We start from the raw sequence: 6,634 nt of genomic DNA on the forward strand, positions 1-6,634 counted from the left end.
TAAAGAAGAATTTTCGGTCAAAAAGAAAATATTTTTCGTTGACCATTATTTTACGTAGAAGTAAACACCATAAAATGCGGAAATCATTTTATGAAAACCATTTTACGTGGAAGTAAACAGAGCATAAGTCTCCTTTGATGAAGCTTCCAGCTTAAATCTGTGTTTAGGTTTTTTTTTCCTGCAAATGTTTATCAATATTTGGTAAACATTTCAGGACATGATTGTTTTTTTCCCTTGCAATCAAGTAAGTATCCTTTGATGAAGCTTTCTCAAATATGTGTTTAGCTTCTTTTTTTTTTTTTTTAATTGGAAATTTGTTTTCTGCATGATATGAATTTGACTTTTTACCAAGACTTTCAAGACAAATATAAGTAAATGATAAGTGCCATTTTAAAATCTCAACAAGACAAATATAAGTGAATGATAAGTGCCATTTTAAAATCTCAACAAGAGGCAAGGTTACACTTTTCTTTTTTCTTTCTCTCCTTCTCTCCTCAAAGGTCGTAGGAAATGGAACTCTGTAAAAAATTAACCTGCATAGGCGGTAGGCCTATTACTTGGATTTTGGGCAAAAAAATACGGTTTGTCCCTCATCTCTTTTATCTCTTTCATTTTTTTTTTATTTTTTATTTTTTTATTTTTATTTTTTTAAATTCGGTTTATCCCTCATCTCTCTTATCTCTTTCAATCATCGATTCATAATAATGAATGCTATTCAGATTTTGCAACAAAACCATAGAAGGTGTCAAGCAATTTTTAGTCAATTATTGTATCAATTTCTCAATCTTAACACATATTTATTTTGCAACAAAACCATAGAAGGTGTCAAGCAATTTTTAGTCAATTATTGTATCAATTTCTCAATCTTAACACATATTTACATATTTGAAACAGAAGCACGTGAAAGACATGTTGGGTTTTGTTTCTTATTGACCGTAAGAGTTTAATTGTTTTAAACCCATGTAACGTTTATTAGTGATAATATGAAGTTGGATTTTGACTCATTTAACTCATCCTAATTATCGTTTCATTTCGCATTATTCCTCTACTGTCTCATGTGGAAGTTTAATCTAAAATTTTATAATATTCTATAGTAATATAAATAATAGAAGATGTATATTGATTGAGTAGGGGGTGTAGTTTTCTTTCAACAAATGTCACACCCATACACACCATCATACATCCTCGTAAGTCATACATCTACGAACGCTCAAAACACACCTCCAACAATTTGTAATTTATTGATAGCATTATTATACCCTTCTTAACTTATTCTTCCATCATTTCCTTCTTAAAAATCAATCATTCACTATTTAATCATCCTCTGATTTGTTATTCTAATAGCCTTATAAAATAATTCTTTATGTACTACAACCTTTATACTTGAAGAATTGTAAATGGGCGAAAGAAACTCGTAAATATTATTCCAACTCAATCAAAATACATCTATTACATAAATGTAAGATCATCATCCATTTTTGACTAATACATGTTGTGCCTTGCTGCGTTCTATAGATGAAATTGATAAGCAAGCAAAGTTGGATATGGGTAAGTTTTCAAGCTGGAAGTCCTGAAGAAATTCATAAAATTATGAATATTAAATGCGGAATAATACAATAAATAAAATAGACACAAAAGATTTTACGTGGTTCGGTTAACGACCTACATCCACAGATAAAGCCCATAGGGCTATATTAAGCTCTTATTGAATAATTTATTTTACAATACATGGCACTCCTATTTATAGGAGAATTGTTGTAGATAAGTTTGGTAACTTTGATTACCATCAAATCTAATTACAATAAAATCAATCAATCAGATTTGATTATAAACCAAATCTAATTATAGGATATTACAATAAATTATAATGAAATCAAATCTCCTAACATTTTCTAACAGATACCCATATTATATATTCTCTCTCTTAGGTCTTGCAAAGTCAAGAAAAAGGAGAAGAGGAACATATAGTTCTGTTGTGCAACAAATATAAGGGCTAGAAAAGCATTTCAGGACATGATATGTGTGTGACTTCTTTCAAAGACATTTGGGACATACATATCAAGAGATCTCTATCTTCTGTCATGTAAGATCACTAAGGAAATATAGAGATATTTAGCGTGAGAAGCATGATCAAAGATAATCTTACTTCAATGATTTACTATGAAAGTATAGAAAGTTGGATTTCATGAATCAATTCGTGAGCAGCACATAGAAAACTGAAAAATGACACCTACCAAACTACAAACATGACACTATAATGCAAACTAAAAACAGCATAGTCACCAAGCTGACTTCCATCGACTCAAAGAAACTATATTTTCTTCATTGAAAGGCCTCAAATATGTGAATAAATCATTATCTTAGACAGATAATCATGCAATGTCGGCAAAATATTTCCAAGTCATCACCGGCCTCAAATAAATAAAGGAGAAAACAAATATATAAAAGCCCCTAAGAATTTTCGCTCTTCACACAGTATAAAAGCTTTAATCATTTCACATTTTCACCAATTGTGGACTATCATATCAAATTTATAAGGGAATTGTAGTAAAAGTTCTAACACCTAAAGCATTATTGACAATGCTAGGCTTACAAATAAAGTTTACAAAATTTTTTTTACAAACTGATGAGGCACAGCATAATTGGGTTGTTTCTAGGGGTGTCAATCAGGTCCGGTTTTCTGGTTTTTGACCAAAATAAGGACCGGAACAGGGGTACCCCGGTTCTTAGATTTGGGAAACCGGAACTGGGAACAAGGTCCCGATTACCGGCCAGTTCCGATTTTTACTCAGTCCGATAACCAGTTTTTTTTAAAAATTGTTTTTTTTTTTTTTTTTTGAAACCTCATGAATTTTTTTTTTTTTTTGAAATGAAACCTCATAAAAAAATCCTAAGGTTTCATTTCAGAAAATAAAAAGAAGAGGGAGAAGAGAAGAAAATGGAAAAAGAAAAAATGAGGAGAGAGAGGAGGCCCTCGGAGGATGAAGAGGAGGAAAAAAAAAAAAAGAAGGAAGAAAAATAGAAATGATGAAAAGACACAAATAACCCTCTTAATTTAATTATGACAAAGAAAGAATAAGGCTTAACCGTAAATCTACACCATCATACAAAAAGTAAGTGAGGTGAAATACCCAAAAACCCGGTCAAACTAAATGAAATTCATTATTTCCTTACTAATTAAACTGGGTGAACTTAATACCAAAGGACAAAATAATAACTTGGCCTCATCAAAGAAAAATCACTAGTATAGAGGCATTGGCTCTTTTGTATATTATATATATATATTAAAAAAATTATTATTATATATAAATGCACCCGGTTCCGGTTTCCCGGTTTTTACCGGGTGCCCAAAACCGGGGTCTCCGGTTTTTTATTTTTTTGCAACCGGAACCGGAACTGGCTCCCCGGTTTCCAGTTTCCTGGTTTCCTGGTCCTGGTTCCGGTTCCTCGGTAATTTTTGACACCCCTAGTTATTTCTCAAAATTTGAATTTATCTCATATTCAATCAGACTGTGCTAAATCAGTTTGTAAAATTTTTTTTGTAAGGCTAGTATTACTCAAAACTTATTCAATTTAAATTGTCATAACCCATCTCTACACCACACAAAAACAAGTAATTCTAGGTGGCATACTTATGTTTTACTAAGAATGATGTGGTTATTAAAATCATCATTGGGTTTGTGATCAATCATTATTGAGTTTTAATCAAATTGTGATTTTAATAGCCACATCATTTTTAGTAGGAGAAAAGTAGGCCACCTAAAATTACTTCACAAAAACAAGCTAAAGAATTAGGGAAATTCAATATTTCTTAATTTCCTATACACACAAACATGCATGAGAGATACTCAGTGGTGGCGTTGAGAGTTTTAGGTTCGATTCTGCCAGCGTACTTCCTCAACGTAAAATCTCAGAAGAGGGAGCTTTGTCATCCTCATTGCAATCTCTATTTCCCCCAATAACTATTTCAAATCAAATATAAACTCAAAAGCCCAAAATTTAACCCATAATAATAATAATAATAATTTTAAGAACAGCTAACGATTCGAGAATTTTGTTGGCTATGAATTTTTTGCAGTGAAAATGATTTGGAAAAGTAAAAACAGAGAAAGAAAAGGGAAGATTAAGATCGCAGGAGAAAATCCTGTATTCCGGTCTCGCTGCGATCTTCTTTTTCATCACGAGGTGGTCGACCCGCGAAAATTTCTCGCAGGAGAAAATCCTGCATTCCGGTCTGTTGAGGTTGGATTTCACCAAGTCATCGCGGCGATCTTCTTTTTCATCACGATTAAACCTCAAACATATGCGTAGAGAGAGAGAGAGAGAGCGAGAGAGAGAGACTGAGGGGATGCCCAGTGGAGATGGAAAAGCACCAAAGGTGGTGAATTTATAGGAATTACCGGGCTTTACTAAAAATATTTTCAAAATTAATAGTTATTAAATATTATTGTGTCTTGAGAATCTTTTAAAATGGAAGATTCCTTAATTTTTTCTTCTATCCGGATCAAGAGTGAAAATGACTTTTCCTTGAAGTTCCTCTCTCCCCCTTTTAATTAATTAAAAAAAGAAAGAAAAAAGAGTAAGGCAATTACTCACTACAAGTAATTACAATTGATTTTGTGAGATTTGTTTAAAATTTGGCATGTCTATTGACTAAAGACCTTGCAAGGGATTTGGTGTGAAAAACATCATAAGAGATGAGATGGGATTAAAGTCTTTACACTATTAGTGAAAACTCAACTCAACACTTCAAATATTAAGATCTTGAGTTCAATGAGCTAAAGTACACTATATGTTGTGATCGTAAGCACCATAAATTTTAGTTTTTAAACTAATTTGACATCCCAAAGTTAGGGTACTCAGAGCTTGTAATGTTACAATTGAGGCTGTGTATTATGTATTTAATAAGCTTATAACATACCTACGTTGAATTGAATTAGTTACATAGCACTTTTGATAAGCTTACATATTTAAGTGTCAAATGTGGTGCCACTTTCTATGTGACCAGGGACGAAATCACCTTTTGCTTGGGGGTTTCCCAAGAAAATATATATTTTTAGAAAATTGACCTTTAAAAATTAATTTTTGCACTCTTAAAATTTTATTTATTTATTTTTAATTTTGCCCATTCAAGCTAAAAGTTCTAATTCCGGCAAGTATGAGACCAAGATTTTCTCTTTATTGCATCGTGACACTAGGATAGAAACGCATGACTAATCCATGTGTTGACTTAAAAGATCTATTCAAATAGATATGTCTGACTAGTATTCTGAACACGTGTGAGATATGTCTGACTAGTATTCTTTGAAATATATGAACTCCGGAGACCAAGCCGCCTCGTGCAAATTAACATCAGACAGAAAGAAGAAATGTTTTAATTGGTAGCAACTGGTGGATTTCTTCAGGCGCACGCATGTAGCAACAAAACATAAATTAGGGTCAAAAACGTTGGTGAGAATTTAGGAAAGGGTTGCCCCAAATTCAAATACAAGGATTAAAGAAAAAAAAAAAAAAAAAAAAAAAACCAGCCGAAACATGTGCATGGTTCCCGTGCCTTCGGGACAAAGAAAGATGACTCATTTTCATACTCAATTTTTGTGTTTGTCTAAAAATAATATGGCTTTTAAAATTATCATTCGACTAAAACAGTGTATCTTTAATTCAAATCAATCTTATGAATTTTTTCATTTATTCTAACTCAATGCCGACCACCCACCTCCAAGCTCTAGACATCAGAGTTTTCAAAACCAATCAAGACAGTGGTTCCTGTGGTTTTGTCAATGAGTATTATATTTATGAGGTATTTGGTCAAGATTAGAGAAATTATTTGATGTCAAGAATTAATATTATTTTTTGGTATTTCAAGCTGAGGTGTCTGCTTTCTATTAGAGGGTGTAAAACACCTAGTTTACATGGTAACCTAATTGAAGTTACTAATATTAATTAAATAAGTAAATATGATTGGACAATTATGACCTTTATATTTGTCATCATCTAACAATTCTGGAAATCTTATAGGTTTGGATGGGAATGAAGAAGAACGAGAGGTCTGTAAAGAATGGGTCCATGTTAGTTGGCTTCACATGAAGCCAAGGAAGCCCAAGTCAAGATATTACAAGATTTATTTATTGGGGTGCCGGCATGGCGGCTTATATATATATATATATAGCAGTTAACGACTAGTCTTCGATGGATGCAAAAGGCCAAGAAACGAAAAGCATTCAAGGAGAGGGATGCCCCAAATTCAAATACAAGGATTAAAGAATAAAATAAAAAACCAGCCGGAACATGTGCATGGGTTCCCGTACCTTCCGGACAAAGAGAGATGACTCATTTTCATACCCAATTTTTATGTTCGTCCAAGAACGATATGGCTTTAAAATTACCATTCAATTAAAACAATGTATTTTTAATTCAAATCAATCTTATAGACATTTTCATTCATTCTAACTCAACTCCGACTACCCACCTCCGAGCTTCGGACATCGGAGTTTTCAAAACCAGCCAAGATGGTGATTCCAGTAATTTTATCTGTGATTTTGTCAATGAGTATTATATTTATGAGGTATTTGGTCAAGATAAGAGAAATTATTTGGTCTACGTGTCAGTCCGCTAAATCAACTAACGGTCAACG

At 32.6% G+C, this 6,634-nt stretch overlaps 2 non-coding genes across 2 annotated transcripts; both read right to left on the bottom strand.

Moving 5' to 3' along the window:
* Window positions 1-3,844: 3,844 nt before the first annotated feature.
* Window positions 3,845-3,948, bottom strand: LOC132164845 (small nucleolar RNA R30/Z108). Its single transcript, XR_009438445.2, has one exon. It is a non-coding gene; the product is annotated as a small nucleolar RNA R30/Z108 (small nucleolar RNA).
* Window positions 3,949-4,191: 243 nt separating this feature from the next.
* On the bottom strand, window positions 4,192-4,272 carry LOC132164834 (small nucleolar RNA Z107/R87). Its single transcript, XR_009438436.2, has one exon. It is a non-coding gene; the product is annotated as a small nucleolar RNA Z107/R87 (small nucleolar RNA).
* Between the last annotated feature and the right edge of the window lie 2,362 nt (window positions 4,273-6,634).

Source organism: Corylus avellana, chromosome 8, assembly GCF_965113065.1.
Source record: "Corylus avellana chromosome 8, dhCorAvel1.hap1.2, whole genome shotgun sequence".
Classification (NCBI taxonomy): domain Eukaryota; kingdom Viridiplantae; phylum Streptophyta; class Magnoliopsida; order Fagales; family Betulaceae; genus Corylus; species Corylus avellana.